The sequence below is a fragment of the Crocuta crocuta genome, unplaced genomic scaffold, assembly GCF_008692635.1.
Source record: "Crocuta crocuta isolate KB4526 unplaced genomic scaffold, BGI_CrCroc_1.0 scaffold17, whole genome shotgun sequence".
Taxonomy (NCBI): Eukaryota; Metazoa; Chordata; class Mammalia; order Carnivora; family Hyaenidae; genus Crocuta; species Crocuta crocuta.
Window position 1 is genome coordinate 924,854 of NW_027532041.1, and position 17,516 is coordinate 942,369.

Below are 17,516 nucleotides of genomic sequence, written 5' to 3' on the forward strand. Positions count from 1 at the left end.
AAGATGTAACGTGAGATGTTTAGACTCCTGGCAAGAGGTTGCATGACTTGGCTAGTTGTCAAGGGGCCTCAAACAACACTGGAAGATTAAGCACAAGTATTTCTGGGGAAGATGTATGTAAATGAATTAAAAGAAGTGAAGATGAAGTGTGCAGACCTTTGTGTCTCACCACAATGCTCACTGGAGAGTGTTCACTGCAGAGGAGGTTCTCAACAGTTAGATATCATCATTTGGCCCTTTTCTTAGCAGCCTCAAACCTCATGAAATGGGCCAATCAACATAATGGCCACACAATACGACTAAAGACATTGGATGGGACTAACAGCATGGACTTCCTCTCATCAAGACAGTTACAGCTGCTGCCATGGTGAGTATCCAGTTTCCCAGGAAAAGAGACTAACTCTGAGCCGTCATTATGGCTCCATCCCTTTAGGCAACCTAAAGGTTGGCAGTAGACAAATACAAGAGGTCGCTTCTACCATGAAAAGGGTAGTGATTCTGTCTTACTGAAATAGAAATCTAGTTATGATGTCAACTTGCCTTCCCTTGCACTTCCCTCAGCATCACCATCCACCGGCTCACAGAATACTTGATCTATTAGCATTGTATTCCATACAATACTTTCTTGGAGCAAGATCATGATTTCTGCCAAAGGAAGTGTTACAAGGGATGCAGTTACAAGAATCACTTGTCGGGGTACCTGGGTAGCTCAATCAGTTAAGCATCTGACTTCGGCTCAGGTCATGATCTCACGGTTTGTGACTTCAAGCCCCGCATCGGGCTCCATGCTGACAAGCTCAGAGCCTGGAGCCGGCTTCAAATTCTGTGTCTCCCTCTCTCTCTCTGCCCCTCCCCCACTCATGCTCTGTTTCTCTCTTTAAAAAATAAACATAAAAAAAAAGAATCACTTGTCTAACTACATAGACTATCACCAGGAGAAGCTGTCTGATAGAACACTAGAAAGCCCCATACAGCTAAGGTACCAGGTCAGGATTGGTAGCTGTCCTCTAGGATCGAGAGTATGTGCTGATTAATGGCAGATACACAGTGATGCTTTATCCTAAAGAGTATGAATACATGGGCCTGGGAAGCACGTGGTCAAAATAAAATGAGTTCTTTTACCATATTTCTAAAATTCATAGAAGATGTACTCTCCAATCTTAGATTCTACAAGATTAGATATTGTGGTTCCTGGAGATCAGATGGGTAGGGTGGGATGGGAAAATGCTTCTATTGCATGACACAGAAAGGTTCCTGCTGACCTTGAATATGTGACCTACCTGTTCACTTTGAGCCCCTTATACCAAGAAACAACAGGAGTTATTGCCTTGTCAAGGGTAACTGATCTTTGCTATCATGAGAAGGAATTCAGAATTACTTCTATATAATAGAGATAAAAAAGGGATGTGTCAGGTACCCAGGAATTCACTACAGGATCTCTCAGTGGTTTTAGGCTGAGCAAATAATCAATTCTAGCAACCCTGGCTTGACAAAGGCAAGGCAACTATGGATACATACCCTCAGGGATGAGAACCACATCATTCCAGCAGGCAAACAACTGAAGGTGAGGGAAGTCTAGAATAGATGGAGAAGAAGGGAGATGATATTATTATACTCTTGGAATCAATTGAAGCTGACAGCATGCTGTTCTCACCAACCAAAGGAAAAAGAGAGAGAGATCACACTGTAATGTGGTAGACAAGTATCATGACAGCACATGGATTGATGTGAATAGTGCAAGCGGGTAGATTGTTTCCTATACCACTTATGGTTGCTTCAGGTTCTCTTGACCTCACTTGTTTCTGTAGTTGCCACACTATTCTAGCATCAGTAGCTGATATATTGACAAGCTTTGGTTGGACTCTGACAAATCTAATGTGGGCACAACCTAAGAGCATTTTACACATCTCCACACAATGCACATCTTGCCTCCTACTCCAGTTGATACTGAGGGATGAGATGACGTGGGACCTACTAGGTACCACATAGCACAGATTAGAAGCGCAAAAGAATCAATGTGTTAGGAAGCAAACTTTTGACCAGTAAGAAATGAAAGCACATGGATAAGTTCTCCCTCTTTTCTCCCCTGGAAGGACTGACTTAAGAAGCAATGGTTTTTATGATCTCTCAGAAAGTCTCGTGAGATTAGGTAACAGACACACTTGACACCACATATGACCAGCCTAACAATGCATCTTTTCATCAGCTCTTCCCCCAATATCCCTATCTTGCTCTTCTCCTTCCTCAGCCCTTCTGTCTAGGATTAGAAGAATCCAAGCCAAGAAAGAATGGAATTACTGAGACATTTTGTTGATGTGTGTTTAAACATCCTATGAAGAATAATGTTAATATGCATCTACTCACTTCAGGGAGGCAGCCTCTAACTCTTGCTTATTCATTGTCTGTCAATTCCAACTCCTCTGTCCTTCAGACTTCACCCAAATTTTTCAGACAGCAGCACCAGCAGACACACAGAGGTTTCCAGAAGAGGAGAAGGCCATAAAAAAAGGAAATCAATCCTGATGAAGCACTGTGCTACATATACCCCATATATTATCTTATCCACTCTTCACAGGTAGGAGATATTATTACCTCTATTTTACAGAGGAAGCAATAGGAGGGCAGACCAACACCACCCAATTACCAAGTGGCTGGAAATCAAACTCGTATTTTTTTTCACTAATGTAATTTCTCCACACTGGATTCTTTTATTGAGAACCAGAGTTGTGTTAAGATATTTTGTTTTGTGACCTTTTTTGACTCAGAGAAAAGAAGGTTGGTATTTGCGGAAGCAAAAAACAAAAAGAAACAAACAAAAACCCAAAAACAAACAAAAAAAACCTCCCACAAACTATCTTGGCAAAAGCATAAGTTAAATGCAATTATATGTAAAAGAGGAAAATAAAAGAGAACAGAGAAAGTCAGAATCTTAGACTGCATTTGTCCAGATATCAATCGTTTACCAATAGCATGATGCAGAACACCTATGAATCCAAAAACAATCTAGATGTATAGTTAACTCTTTTACCAATATGCCCAATACACTTTGGCTATCACTAAAGATATTCTATTCAACAAAGCCCACTAGTTAAGCATTGCATTCAGTGGCTTGTATAACATAGTGTAGTCAGAGGAAAACCTGTTATGAACCAGGAAAGGTTGTATCAAAGATTCAAGCAGTTACAAAGAAAGAAGTGTTTGCAGGAACACTTGAACATTGTCTTCTGTGTATATAAAAAAGAATATTTGGAGTCAAATTTCCTATCAAACAGCAACAGCAATGGTGGAAGATCAAGGGAATACCGCATAAAAAACTAAAGTGTGAAACAATATTATTCTCTGTAGTTCAGACTGATCAGTAATGACTGCTAACTTGTTTATTGCTGTTAGATAAATCTTTTAATCCTTTTTAAGTCCTGCCACTAAAAATACTAGGAACAAGAAAAGTGTGAGAATTACTGTTCTAAGAAGCCTATTTATGTGACCAGACTTGCCACCCCCACCTAAGCTGAAAAACAAATGGGAAACCTTGCTAGTTAAAGCAATTTATTGTGTTGAAAAACCACTTTCCCCCATCAGTACAACCAAAAGCTAAATAAGGAGCACTTGGGTGGCTCTGTTGGTTAGGTGACCCACTCTTGATTTTGGCTCAGGTCATGATCTCAAGGTTTGTGATTTCAAGCCCTGCATTGGGCTCTATGCTAACAGAGCAGAGCCCGTGTGGGATTCTCTCTCTCTCTCTCTCTTTCTCTCTCTCTCTCCCTCTCCCTCTCTCTCTCTGCCCCTCCTATGTGCTCTCCATATCTCTCAAAATAAGTAAAATAAACTTTAAAAAAAAGAAGAAGAAGACTAGCAAGACAGAAATCTACATTCACGGAGCTTTCTGTCAGAATTAGCAGCATTCCTTTCAGACAGGTGCCTCACCTGGACCCAAATGGCCAAGAAAACCTGAAGGGAAAAGACGCCATTTACTAAGACATTTGGGACATAGAAGAGCTAAAAATGAAATTCCCTGAGATCTGGGCAACAATTACAACATGCATTAGAAAGGGCCAGAACAGGGGCACCTGGGTGGCTCCGTCAGTTAAGCCTCCGACTTCGGTTCAGGTCATGATCTTATGGTTCTTGATTTGAGCCCCACATCAGGCTCTGTGCTGACAGCTGGGAGCCTGGAGCCTGCTTCAGATTCTGTGTCTCCCTCTCCCTCTCTCTCTGCCCCTCCCCTGCTTGCACTCTGTCTCTGTCTCTCTCTTTCAAAACTAAATAAGCATTAAAAAGAATCTTTAAAAAAAAAAAAGAAAGGGCCAGAACAGGCATGCCTGGGTGGCTCAGTCAGCTAAATGTCTGACTCTTGGTTCCAGTTTGTGTCATGGTCTCTCAATTAGTGAGTTCGAACTCCTCATTAGAGCTCTGTGCTGAAAGTGCAGAGCCTGTTTGGGATCTCTCTCTCTCTCTCTCTCTCTCTCTCTCTCTCCCTCTCCTCTCTGCCCCTCTCCAGCTTGTCTGCTCACTCGCTCTCTCAGACATACATACATATATACATACATACGTACGTACGTAAGTAAATAAGTTTTTTAAAGATGGGGCCAGAACAAGCTTCGAAAAAAGAGAGCCAGGATTTTGCTTGTAACTGGCCTTTCTCCCTCCATTTTGTGGCACATGAAGGGAGCCTGCAAAGTGCAGACCCTTTTCCCCACATTTGCTGAAGAGCAGAGATGAAAGAAGCCACCAAATGCTCCAGAGAGGCTTTGAAAGAAGTCAAGACCCCTGGTCAGTCAGAGACTGAGGAAGCTGTTACTGACCCTACAACTGACTACATACAGCACTTTCAAGAGAGTTGGCTGCAGTTTACTTTGCAAGATTTAACCACAAGGAGACAGGTTTCACTTGCCAGAATCTCTTCCTTCACATTGCTGTCCTTTTATCAAGATTTGATGACAACTCAATATGCAGCAGTGGCTTCCACATTTGGCACCTGAAAATACCTACTGACATGTGAAAGTGGCCCATGGTGCAAAGGGTATAAAGGGCGTTGGATGAAAACATGAACTCCACCACCTACTGATTGTGTAACAACTCTCTGAGCTTCAGATTGATCTGTTAAGTTGGGAAAAAATAATACTTGCCTTACAATAGTATTATGAGTATGATTTTAGGTAAAGGGTCCAGCCTGTAGAGGATGCTCAATAAATGTTAATCCTCTTGCTCTGATTACAGTTAAATTCCTTATTTCCTTTGATCCTCACAGCTTTCTAAGGAACGTAGTCCAGTATCCCCACGTAATAGCCCAGAGAAACTGACACTGATCAGTTTATCATTCTGGTGAATGACAGAATTAAGGGTTATCTCCATATCTTTTTTTTTTATGTTTGATTTATTTCTGAGAGAGAGAGGGAGACAGCATGAGCAGGGTAGGGTCAGACAGAGAGAGAGACAGAGAATCTGAAACAGATTCCAGGCTCTGAGCTAGCTGTCAGCACAGAGCCCAACGTGGGGCTTGAACCCATGAACCGTGAGATCATGACCTGAGCCGAAGCTGGACGCTTAAACGACTGAGCCACCCAGGCGCCCCTCTCCATCTCTCCATGTCTTTTTAAACTCCTAACAGCTTTGCTCCTTTAGGAGTCATCAGGTTTTGATTAATTTATTTGTTTATTCAGCAAATATTTTTTCAGTGCCTAATTATGCATAAGATATTAGAAATAAAGGATTCAAAGAACCAACAAATCTATTTCCTTGTAGAATTTCTATTCTAATGGGTGTACCATGTCAGAAGGAAAATGAAGTGGGGAGTAGGGGACTGAGTATGTGTGCTAATTTAAATCAGCTGGCCTGGAAAAGGGTCTGATAAGCTGAATTTTGAGCAGACCTGAAAGACTATGGAGTGAGCCAATATAGAGATTTAAGTGAAGAATGTTTCAGGCAGAGGAAACCATCAAGTGCAAAGGACTTGAGGTAGGAACGTTCTGTTTCCATCAAAGGAATATCAGAGAGATTCTGCCTTTGCACTTACATTAATATCTTGATTCTTGTGGATCCTTTCAAAAAGAAAGTGAAGGAAACAGAGTGCTGCCAAGCTGAACTTTAAATCTGAGAAGTCTGGGTTTCAGACCCAGAAGCTAAAAAACTTCATTTTTCAGTTTTGTCTATTGCTTCCCTCAAACTACTCCCAGCACCCCTAAAGTGTAGCCAGTGGGCTGATTTGAAAGCTAGACAAATAGAAATTCTACTAAACAAATGGAAATTCCTATCTCCTTACTAGATGGCTTGTACAGCCCTCCCATATTCACTTCACCATTGAATCCTTCTAACAGCCCTATAAGAAAAGAAGGCAGGGGGCACCTGGGTGGCTCAGTCCGTTAAGCGTCCGACTTCAGCTCAGGTCATGATCTTGCAGTTCGTAGGTTCGAGCCCTGCATCGCGCTCTGTGCTGACAGCTCGGAGCCTGGAGCCTGTTTCAGATTCTTGTCTCCCTCTCTCTCTGCCCCTCCCCTTCTCATGCTGTCTCTCTCTCTCTCTCAGAAATAAAGAAAACATTAAAAAAAAAAAGAAAAGAAAGCAGGACAGGGACTATTGTCCCCTATTTACTAGTTAGGAAACTGAAATTCAAATTATTACTATTGCCCAAGAAAACCGCTGTTAAATGCAGGGTCTACATCAAAGTCACTGGAACATGGGTCTTCTGATTTCTATACATAACACTATTTAATAATAATAACTGCCATCTATCAAACACTGTATACTTAATACTCTGTGAATAGTTTATATACGTTATTTTATTCACTGTTTACAAATCCCCTATGAAATGTATGTATTACCCTTATTTTGTAAATGAAGAAACACTCAGAAAGTTTAAATAATTCAATTATACCTCAATAAAGCTGAAATTAAAAATATAATAAAGTTCTTATATCGACTTCAAAAAAAGTTAAATAAATTGCCCTTCTGATACTTATAAGAGATTTAGCCAAGATCAACCTTGCCCCGGTGGGTGCTGTTGAGTGTCGTATAGAGAAGTTTGGGGCTACAAATGGATTCTGACACAGTTGACCACTTCTTCACTCTTACCACACTTAACCTCTCCAAGAGTTTTTTTCTCCCTATAGACATCACTTAAGATTTTCCTCCTACCTCAAGGCCATGGCTTTTTAGTTTCCACTGCTAATTCCTTTTCCTCTACAATCATCTTAATTTTGGAGTCCCCAAGGGCAGATCCTCGGGCCCAGTTTCATTCTTCCTCTCCCTAGATGACTTTACCCATCCCCTTGGTTTCAAATAAAAACAGTTTCTAAAGATCCTTAAACTTCTATCTCCAGCTTAGTAGTTTATCTGAGCTCTAGAGTTTCTTCCACATCCAATGACTTTCTGGCATATCTGCCTCCCGGTCTCACCAACATCTCAAACTAAATGTTTCTGAAATGGAACATATGAGTCCCTCTTCACTCAACTCCTAAACTGATCAAATCACAGTCTTCCCTTTCTCTGAAAATGACAGAACCACCAGACAGTTGCTAAAGCCAGAAACCATGATTTTTTCCTTTCTCTCACTATCAGCAAATGCTATTGCTCTGCCTCCAAAATGTATCCTGAAGCGGTCTAGTCCCCTCTGCTCTAAGCCACTGTCCATTTTCATCTATGTCACCTCACAGCTGTCCTACTGTGCCCACTGTTACCCATCTCCCATCAGCCCCTTTTTTACAGTGATTTTTTTTTTTTATGAAAACCAGCTTATGTCACTCCCCTATTTCAAAGCCCCCAGTGACTTCCCATAGACATAGAAAAATTTCAAGTTTCCCCTTCTTTCCTTCATCATACTCCAGTCATGCTGGCTTTCTAGAAGTTCTTGAACTTTCCAGCTCTTTTCCCTCCTCAGCGTTGTTGGTGGTACCTCTGTGGGGAAAGCTTCTCTTTTGACTATTCAGGTGGCTGGATTTTTGGTCTCACCTTGAACCCCGTCTCCTATGGGAAGCCCTTTCTAACTATTAGAGTCTCTGTCACAGCTCAATGCTTACTTTCACATCACACTTACCACAACCTGTAATTATCTTTTTTATTTATGTATTCATTTATTGTCTGACCTCACATGAGGACAGGGTTTTGTCTCTCTTGTCACTAGCATGATACAGTGTCTGTACATGTGTGTTCTCAGTACACAAAGTTCAGTGAATATTTATGGAGTGAATGAACGAATGAATAAATTAATCTCAGTTTTAATTTTGCAGACCTCCATTTCCATAAATATGATGCCTTGGTTATGTTTAGCCTCTGTGGTCTGCTGTTCTGAAAACTCAGGAGGTGTCCCAAGTGATGAAGTCATGTAGAAATGAGCTGTGGTCAGGACCTAACTCCTATTAAATAAGAACAAAGAGGACAAACCATATTGACTCAAAAGAATCCAGGCCGTTAGGCCAGGTGCCAGAAATTTTTGGCTTTTTCATTTCCTTAGGTATATAACAGACTTGAGTTTCTGAGAAGTCATCCAAGATATAGCCATATATTACAAAATCCATTTCACTTAGCCCTTAAACACATGGCATGCTCCTTCTCAGTGTCAGCCAGATCTCTCATCAGCATTTACAGGGTTCGAGGTCATATCTGATCCAGGTCTTCATCTTTGTCACCAAGGTAGGCAATGCAACAATATAATCATAATAGCTATTTGTCTTATGTTAAGAGCCTACTATATGACAAGTACTGCTGGTACTAGGTGCTCTGCATGTTCTTTTCTTAGTTAATCTTTGCAACAAATGAGGAAGATTCTTTGCCCAGTTAATAGATGAAGAACCTAAAGCTCAGGGAAGTTACATTATTTGCTCTCACATCAGGCTTACAGCTGATAAGAGATAAAGCAGAGACTGAACTCAAGGTTTCTGATTTGAAAGTGTACATTATTTAAATTATATGTTATTGCCTTTTGGAAAAAAATCATACCACTGTAATTTTATTAAATTATTTATCATTGAGCATACAAGATTTTCTGATCAACTCATGAAATATGCTTCTCTTCTTAAGAGGCAATCTGTATAAGCTCTATGGCTCTCCACTATTCCTCAAGGGTGAAATACTATCAGTGATCCTGTCACAGGGGATCATCTTTATTTACCTTCTCTGAGTAAACAACTGGCTCATAGACATTAGAGATTCCTCTCACCTGAAGACTCCTCAAAGAAGAAATGAATCCACTTCAGTAATGATTTGAGGAAACCTAGGATTTCACAAAGTTGCTGATAAGGTTCCTACAAAGGAAAGACGAAGGTATCATTATTCCATTGCTCATTCTCTATCTGGAGCTTTAACTTAAGATTTCATTTGAAAATCACTGCCCTTGAGGAAAAGAGAAAGAAAAAAAGAAAGAAGAGGGAATGAAGGGAGGGAGGGAGGGAGGGAGGGGAGGGGAGGGGAAGGGAAGGGAAAGGGAAAGGGAAGGGAAGGGAAAGGGGGAGGGACAGGGAAAGGAAAGCGAAGGGAAAGAAAAAGAGGGAAGAATCTTCTTTTTATTGGAATAGCTTATACAATTAAGTCATCCAGACACTCTATGTAACAGAAAAGGAAATAGTAGACAAAGGATGATGTCTCCTTACCAAGAAAAGTAAAAATAGATGTGTTCCAGCCCCATAAAGAAAGTTAGGTTGAATCAGAATATAAAAGTCTTCAGCTAGAATACCTACATAGATGTGAGAGAATAAGAGCACTGTTTTAAACAGACTCAAAAAATAAGATCTGGTATACAGATAGTCTCCACTTTTGTAAAGAATTTCTAGGAAAACACACTAAAGTTGTATGAGTAAAAGTTCAACAAGAAGTCATGCAAATAATGTGAGAGGAGGACAATCCACAGAAAATTAAATGTATTAGAAAATTCCTAAGGACACCTTAGATGATATACTGCTAGCATTTCATATATATTCTTAGATTTAGTTTTTCCTCTGTAATTTAACACACAGTTGTCATTCTATGTCCAATGGATCACTACCTGAGACTTTCAGTTTATCTAATGACTTCGATTTACTAAATCTACTGATTTACTGCTCTTTTCTAGCCACACATTCTCTTTAGGTAGTTTCCTGTAGACCCATGACTTTAAATATCTATGTGCCCTTGACTCTTAGAGCTTCATCACTAACCCTGATATTTCACCAAAGCACCTTAACTGGTATTTCTAAATGTTATAATATTCATCCCCTTCTCTCAGTCTCTTCTGCTACCACTCTGGTCTAAGCCACCATTATTTCTCCTCTAGATGAAATGCAATAGCTTCCTAACTCATCTCCCTGCTGCTGTTCTCATCCACCTCCATACAATTTGTTCTTGAGACAGCAGTCAAAGCTAAAAACATAAATCAGACACTGTTACTCTCCCCTTACACCTTTCCAGAGGTTTCCAATTACCCTAAGAATAAAATCCAAACTCCGTACTGTGGTCTAGAACAGAGCTTTCCAAACGAAGCCATTTAGTAAGGTGTGAAACCAATAGTTCTGGAGAAGAATCAGCATTTTAAAATAAAATAAAATAGAAAATATCAGAGTTTATTGTATGTAGTAAAAAATAAATATTACTTCATGAAACTTCTCTTTCAGGTGTGTGTGTGTGAGTGTGTGTGTGTGTAGTGGAATGCAATGTAAAATGTATTTCCTCTGGAAAATATGTTTGAAAGCCAGTGGCCTATAAGATCTTAAAGATCTGCTGGCTCACACTTCCTGCCTAATCTCCCATCCCACTTTCTGCTCATTCAAAATACTCCATACCCTCCAGCTTCCTTATTATGCCTTCAAAGACAAGCTTCTTCCCATCTCAGGTCCTTGGCACTTGCCTGGAATGCCTTACTTCCTATTATTTGCATGGATGGGTCCTTCTTACCTTTCAGGTCACAGTTCACATATCACCTGCTCAGAAAGCCTCTCCTCTAGGGGCACCTAGGTGGTTCAGTCAGTTGAGCATCTGACTCTTGGCTCTGGTCACAAGCTCACAGTTAGTGGGACTGAGCCCCAGATCAGGCTCTGGGCTGACAGTGTGGAACCTGCTTGAGATTCTCTCTCCCTCTCTCTGCCCCTCCTTCTCTCTCTCCCTCTCACCCCCCCATAAACAAACAAACATTAAGAAAAGAAAGCCCATTTTCTCACTAATCTAAAGCAGCATCCACCACTTCTCTATCACATTACCCTGTTTTATTTCCTCATGCTGCTAACCGTGATCTTGCATATTTGTTTGTTTGTACATGATCTTTCTCAGCCCTCCTGACATAAATCACATAATGCAGGGACCTTAACTGTCCTGTTTGCCACAGTCCCCCATTTATAACAGCATCTCAGTAACTACTGGTGCATAGAATATTGACTATTTCAGTTTTACATGTGTTTGTATAAAAGAAGGGCAGCTTATAATGAAATGCTTAAATAATTATAGTAGCACTGCTGTGAAAACAAAAATGCTGTGGCTAACACCACACAGGGACTGGCAGGAGGGACCGGTGGGAGAGACTGAGTGGCTCATTTGTCAGCCAATCGAGGAAAACCCAAATTCAGTGTACAAAAATGCAATTTCTTGGCCTGCACAGTATGAAAACTCAGATTAGTTGACAATGAGCATCGAATAGTTAGGGACACTGTCGTAATTTTTGTCTAGTGTCCTGTGGTCCCTGGCAACAAAAATCCTTAAAAACAAAAGTGTTCATCATGAATTCCCAAAAGTGAAACCTGCCGTGGAACCAAAAGTAAAATCTGCATCCAAAACCTTCTATCCTGAATGAAGGACAAGGGACCCAGAAAAGCAAGTAAATAGTAGCAACAGCCAAGAATGACAAGATGAGGTCAGGGTCAGAGTGGAACCTGCCCTGTGGAGCCAGGCCCAGAAGGGGACCCTGGAGTCTCAGAAAAAGAGACTCACCCAGCAGACTCCTCCAAAGGGTTATTAGGATTATCTCCTCAATCTTTAATTCTTTCCAGGTGCCCGATCATAAAGGGGCCTGTGCGCTAAGCTGAGGTATTTGAACTCTCTTCTAGGTCCTCTGGGGAAACTCTTAAGAGTTTAGGGGTGGGGCACCTGGGTGGCTCGGTTGAGCGTCTGGCTTCCGCTCGGGTCATATCTCGCGATTTGTGGGTTCGAGCCCCGCGTCGGGCTCTGTGCTGACAGCTCGGAGCCTGGAGCCTGCTTCAGATTCTGTGTCTCCCTCTGTCTCTGCCCCTTCCCCGTTCACGCTCTGTCTCTCTCTGTCTCAAAGATAAATAAACTATTAAAAAAAAAAAGACTTTAGGAGGGGAGTGACCCATCGGTGTGTCCCTCCTAGAGCGATCCTCCCGGCTGCAGTGCGGAGGGGGCTGAAGTTCCGCTGGCTGGAAGCCGGAAGATCTGTGGCAGGCACTCCAGGTGAGAAGCAACCAGTAAACAAAAGCGAGGGGTGGTGGGAACCAGAGGTTATACGGAGGGGCAGACCCTTGTTGCACTCTGACTCCTCCTACTTACCAGTTACCACTTCCAGTCTGTGACCCCGTGCTGGTTAGGAATTTCTAAGCCTCTTTGTCCTCTGTAAAATAAAGCAGAGAATGGCACCTACTTCTGAGACACCTCCCCCCCCCCAGCCGTGAGGATTTAACGTGATAATGCATATAAACCCTTAGTGCCCGCCGCATATTAAGTGCTCAGCAAATGTTAGTTATTATTTTTAGTCAGGCACTATTATTATTTTTGAGTACTACGGGAGGCACCGACGTGGACCTAGACAGATCCTTCTTCCAGCAAAACAGAACATACCTTAGGCCCGTCACAATGCTCTGCAAGTACGAAGAAGCCACAGCTTAAACTTGCCAGGGGCGAAGGCTTCACAGAGGTGCGCCTGGAGCTATGAGTGGAAAATAAACAGCATTCTGAAAGGCAGTGGACTTAGACTGAAAATCGCAATTCAGTCGAATGCAAACAGAGTGAAACTAGTCCTGACTGGGGTGGTGTGTGACGGGGCCATTGGGGGAGGGGGGGAGTCAGAATGGGGCACAGGGCACTTTACCTCTGGCTCCTCTTTTCTGAAACATGGCTCCAATCTTAAGCTAGTAGGAGAGGCTGCAGGGGTCCAGGCCCACAAAAGGTCAGGGGTTGAGGGCCCCTCAGCACAGGTTTTTGTCTGCAAACCTAGTTTCCGAGGTGCCTAAAAGTGTACAAATAGTGAAGCCAGGCCCAGCCGAGCCAATTCATTACCTCGCCTCCGTGCTGCATGCTGATTATTTGCTCTCCATATCACCTCTCCTCAGGGGGCTCAAAGGAATCAGCAAATCCCCCGCATCAGAGCTACGAATCCCCAGCACAACCCATTCACACACAGCGGGGTGGCTGGGGATTAATTGGAGGGGGAATGTTGTGAATTCCAGAGAGTTCTTTCTCTTTGCCTCACAGCCGGTGGCCAGGGATATTGCTACATGAAAGCTTCCCTGTCAGTATCAATCATCATTGCCTGGGCTGCTACATTCCAGAGAATGAATTGGCCTCATTTGGTAACTCAACTAGAGTTGGGAGGTGGGGGTGGGGGTCATTCCTGAGGGGCCACATTTGTGGGCCCCAATTCTTGTTTCATAAGTGGTTTCCAAAGCAAACAGAAACCTAGAGGGCCCAGCTTTCTTTTTGTGGGTTTCCTCCTTTAGTCATGTTAGAGATGGAGTCGATCTAGAAGAAGGGTGGGAAAGTGGTGGTACCTGTGTTAGGGCCTGGCAGGAAAATTAGCTTGGGCAAAGCCTCGGCCAAGAACAGAGGCAGCCCCATACCCCCTCCCCTCCCCCAGGGGTTTCTCTTACTGCTTTGATTCTAGGCTGACTTTCTCCACCCATCCCCAGGATGATCCACAGGAGGCCTATGGGCTGTCCCCCACCTCCCTGCCAAATGGGGCCCAGCACCCCGGAAGCCTGTGAGCACAAACTCCTCGGGTAACCCTCCTGGAGGAGGGCAGATAAGAAAAAATGCAAATGTCAAACGTTTTCCTCAAGTAAGCAAATGCTAGGACCCCATAGAAAGGACAAGGAGGAGTCTCTTCCTGGGATTTCATCTCTGAAGTCTACACACTCGACCCTTACCCCAGTTCTTATTTTTTTAGATGCAAGACTTCCAGGCTGTCTTCTCTACTCACCCACTCCCTCAACCCACCACTTTCCACCACCTACCTACCTGCTCTAGCTCCTCCTGAGCACCTCTCTCCACTTCTAGGCCCTACCTGGGGGGGAAAAAACCCCGCAAATCCTGCAAAAAAGAATTTCCTGAAACTCCCATCAAGTCAAGAGCTCAGAGAATGCACCCTAGGGAATCCAGGCACCCAGGCCACTGCTCAGTGGGAGGGGTGCCCAACCTCACAGTCCTGGGAGGCTGGAGCCCCCAGCCAGGCTCTGTTCACCTGCTCTGGGGCCTGTGACCCAGGGGAAGTGGTCAGGCTCTTGCTTAGTGTGTCCATAAGGTGGATGGTGGTAATAACTGCTCTGCAGTCCCTCTTAGGACTGTGTAGGGATTAATGAAAGAAGAGATTAAAACGTGCATTGTGATTTGTAAAGCGTTCAGTATAAGGTATTATGATTATTAAATTATCTCATTGGGCCCAGTATTAGTGATCTTTGTAAAAGCCTCACTCTGCATCTACCTGCCTCTGTCCAGGAGAGTCCCGGTAAAATGTGCCCTGGGAGGGACAGAGATTAAAATAACATGCCAATATATACAAAGAAAAACCCAAACAAAAAGCAAGATCATTATTATTTTCAAAATTAAAAGTGTGATAACCCTTCAGTATCTCAAATTACATATGCCCACATTGTGACACTACCTCTTGTGGGTATTATTCTAAACTAATGGTCCATTTTCTGGGATTCCTTGACATAGCAACAGGCAAGCCTTGGCCCGAAAAGCAGAAGACTCTATGTAATATTGTGCAAGTTGTTTCCCTTCTCCAGGCCTGTTTCCCCACTTCTAAAATATGTAAGTAGGATTGGGCTTCTTTAAGATCTTATCCCATTCTTCTGTCTGGTAATTCCTTGGATGCCTCCATTAGGCATCCTAACTTAGCAACAGTTGGGGCTCCAAGGTCATTTCATACTTGATAGAATATCAAAGAGTTTAACTAATCCTCATCCTGGGATAAAGGACTAAGTGAGCAAACAATCCAAAATCATGCCAGCCACTTAGGGACTCTTAATTCTACTTAATCATAATGAAAATTTTTCAACATTTGGAGACTGCTCTGGGGAGAAGCATGACATAATGCCTCCAACACTTAGAGCTGTGCCATTGGCACAGAATCTCCATCACAATTAGCAGTTTTCCTACCCCAAATGCTTTAATACAAAGTGCCTGCTTCACTTAGTAACTCCACTCTACAGACACCTGAAAACCATAGCCTAGGTGTTGTCAAGGTTCCTAAAGAACACAAGGTCTGTACTCCATCTCACCATTTCATCTCCCCAAACTCAAACTCAAATCTAGTTTCCGACTTGGGGATTTTTATTGCCCAGCTGCACACGTCTGCCTAGAGAGGCACTTTCCCTTCCTTTCCAGCTGCTTGCTGTCAGCCGGCTTTTCTGTCCTCAGTGGGAACTTTCAGGTTCAAGTCTCTGTCTGGGGAGTCCATATACAGCCTTGACTATTATTCTGATGGATCGTTTTAATTCTTTCCACTTTGATCATGTCAGTTTCCACAACAAACAAGGCTCACCAGAAGCATTCCTGGGCTCACAAAGGCAAACACACTTGGCTTTGCATCACAAACCAGAGGCCAGAACTCGTCTGCTTTTAGCTTCAAGGCTATTTTAACCCTTGGTTGCACAAGTTTTCCAGTTAACCCTTTTTACCTTTCATTCCCTGCAACCATAGACGTGTTAGTCCTCTCCAGAGAAATGCAATGATTTCCAGCCTTTAATTAATTAAGGATCCAAGTGGCAGATGCAGTTCACAGGCACTGGAGCCAAGCCCTGGCTAAGAAGATTCTTTTGCTCCAAATGCTCTGCAGTTCACTGAGAGTAACTTCGGCTAATAAAAATAGCTCTGTCGACTGAGTTGCCAGGAGCCATTTTAAATCATTGAAAATATTATCTCATTTAATATTGGCAAAATATTAAGGTGAAATAGGAATTATGTTGACTTCCTAAGTAAAGAAACCTAGGAGTTAGAAGCCTAGCTTTCTGCCCAAGATTACACAGCCAGCCTGGAATGGTGCAGGGGTTTTAACCTGGATTTGTCTGACCTCAGGGGTAGGGCCTAATGCTGAAATGTTCAACATTAGACCTTAACACTCCTTATGCTGTAGTAAGAAGAGCTCTTGATGGACGGTAAAGAGGCCAGCATCTCTGTGGCCACTTCCATCAAGTCCATTTTCTCTATGCCTTGATTTCACAAATTGAAAATCGAATTAACTCAGTTTTTTTCCCAAACCTCAGTCATTCACTTTATTTCTCATACCACTCATATGATTATTTACTAGCTATTCTTCCTTAAATCAATGTACTTTTAAAAACTAAATATTTTTAAATAAATTAAACTTAAAAACCAACATAACTTGCTCTAAGTAGATGGTAATAATAAAAATTAGACGATTAAAAAAGTCATTAAATTCTAGCTAGACACTCTTGCCAGCCTAAGGCTCTAAGACTTAGGCTAACCTTATGTTAAATTGGAAAATATGCAAGTTAGTTAAAGACACTGCAAGTTAGTTAAGGTATATTGAAGCCATACTAACAAATACACACTGAGACTTTCTCCTCAATGTAACCAGGTGGGAAGAGATTCCAATAGGAAACAACTTTCTCACCACCTTACTCAATGTTACTTAACATCTTGGCTATGTACTACCTCAAGTTATCTTACCTAAAATTGTCTTTATATACAACCGGAAGTCCTCATCTCATAGGTGAGCAGATGATATCATGAATTTCTCTTTCAGCATTTCCAGCTCTCAAACACTTCAATTTTAACTAGAAAAGTTAATATTAACATCTATTAAATTTGGAACTTATTCACTAGCATTCAGTGAGTACTCACTGACCTGCAGAGAAATGAAAATAGGAAAAGACCTTGACAATAAGCAATCACTGTTATCAATTTCTTTAAACAGCAAAATAAATTAAGACTTTTCTTTGGGAAGGGGCTTTAAGGACTACAAAGTGTGTCACCCCATAGCCATGTAAGAGTTTTACGTATTTGCTAGGGTTGAAGTCCCCAGGGGTAATCAATATCCTTTCAGGTCAAAACTATCTTCAAACTTTTTAAAATATGTTTTTATTATTTATTTTTAAGAGAGAGAGAGACAGAGTGCGAGCCGGGGAAGGGCAGAGAGAGAGGGAAACATAGACCCCAAAACAGCCTGCAGGCTGTCAGCACAAAGTTCTACATGAGGCTCAAACTCATGAACTGTGAGATCACGACTACAGCCGAAGTTGGATGCTTAACAAACGGGGCCACCCAGGTGTCTCAAAACTATTTTCATGATAATTCTAAGATGTCCATGCCTTTTTCACTAAGGTTCCCAGAGGCTACATGAAGTGAGATACTGCAACAGATGGAAT

At 42.2% G+C, this 17,516-nt stretch overlaps 1 long non-coding RNA gene across 1 annotated transcript in view; it reads right to left on the bottom strand.

The window, feature by feature from the left end:
* LOC144241724 (uncharacterized) overlaps positions 1–12,804 on the bottom strand; it is a 168,378-nt gene extending 155,574 nt beyond the window's left edge. The window contains exons 1-5 of the long non-coding RNA XR_013338171.1: positions 12,748–12,804; positions 12,460–12,520; positions 9,152–9,236; positions 2,365–2,432; positions 1,519–1,575 (exon numbers count right to left, since the gene is read on the bottom strand). This is a non-coding gene — a long non-coding RNA (uncharacterized LOC144241724). The remainder of the gene's footprint in view (positions 1–1,518; positions 1,576–2,364; positions 2,433–9,151; positions 9,237–12,459; positions 12,521–12,747) is intronic.
* Positions 12,805–17,516: the final 4,712 nt, after the last annotated feature.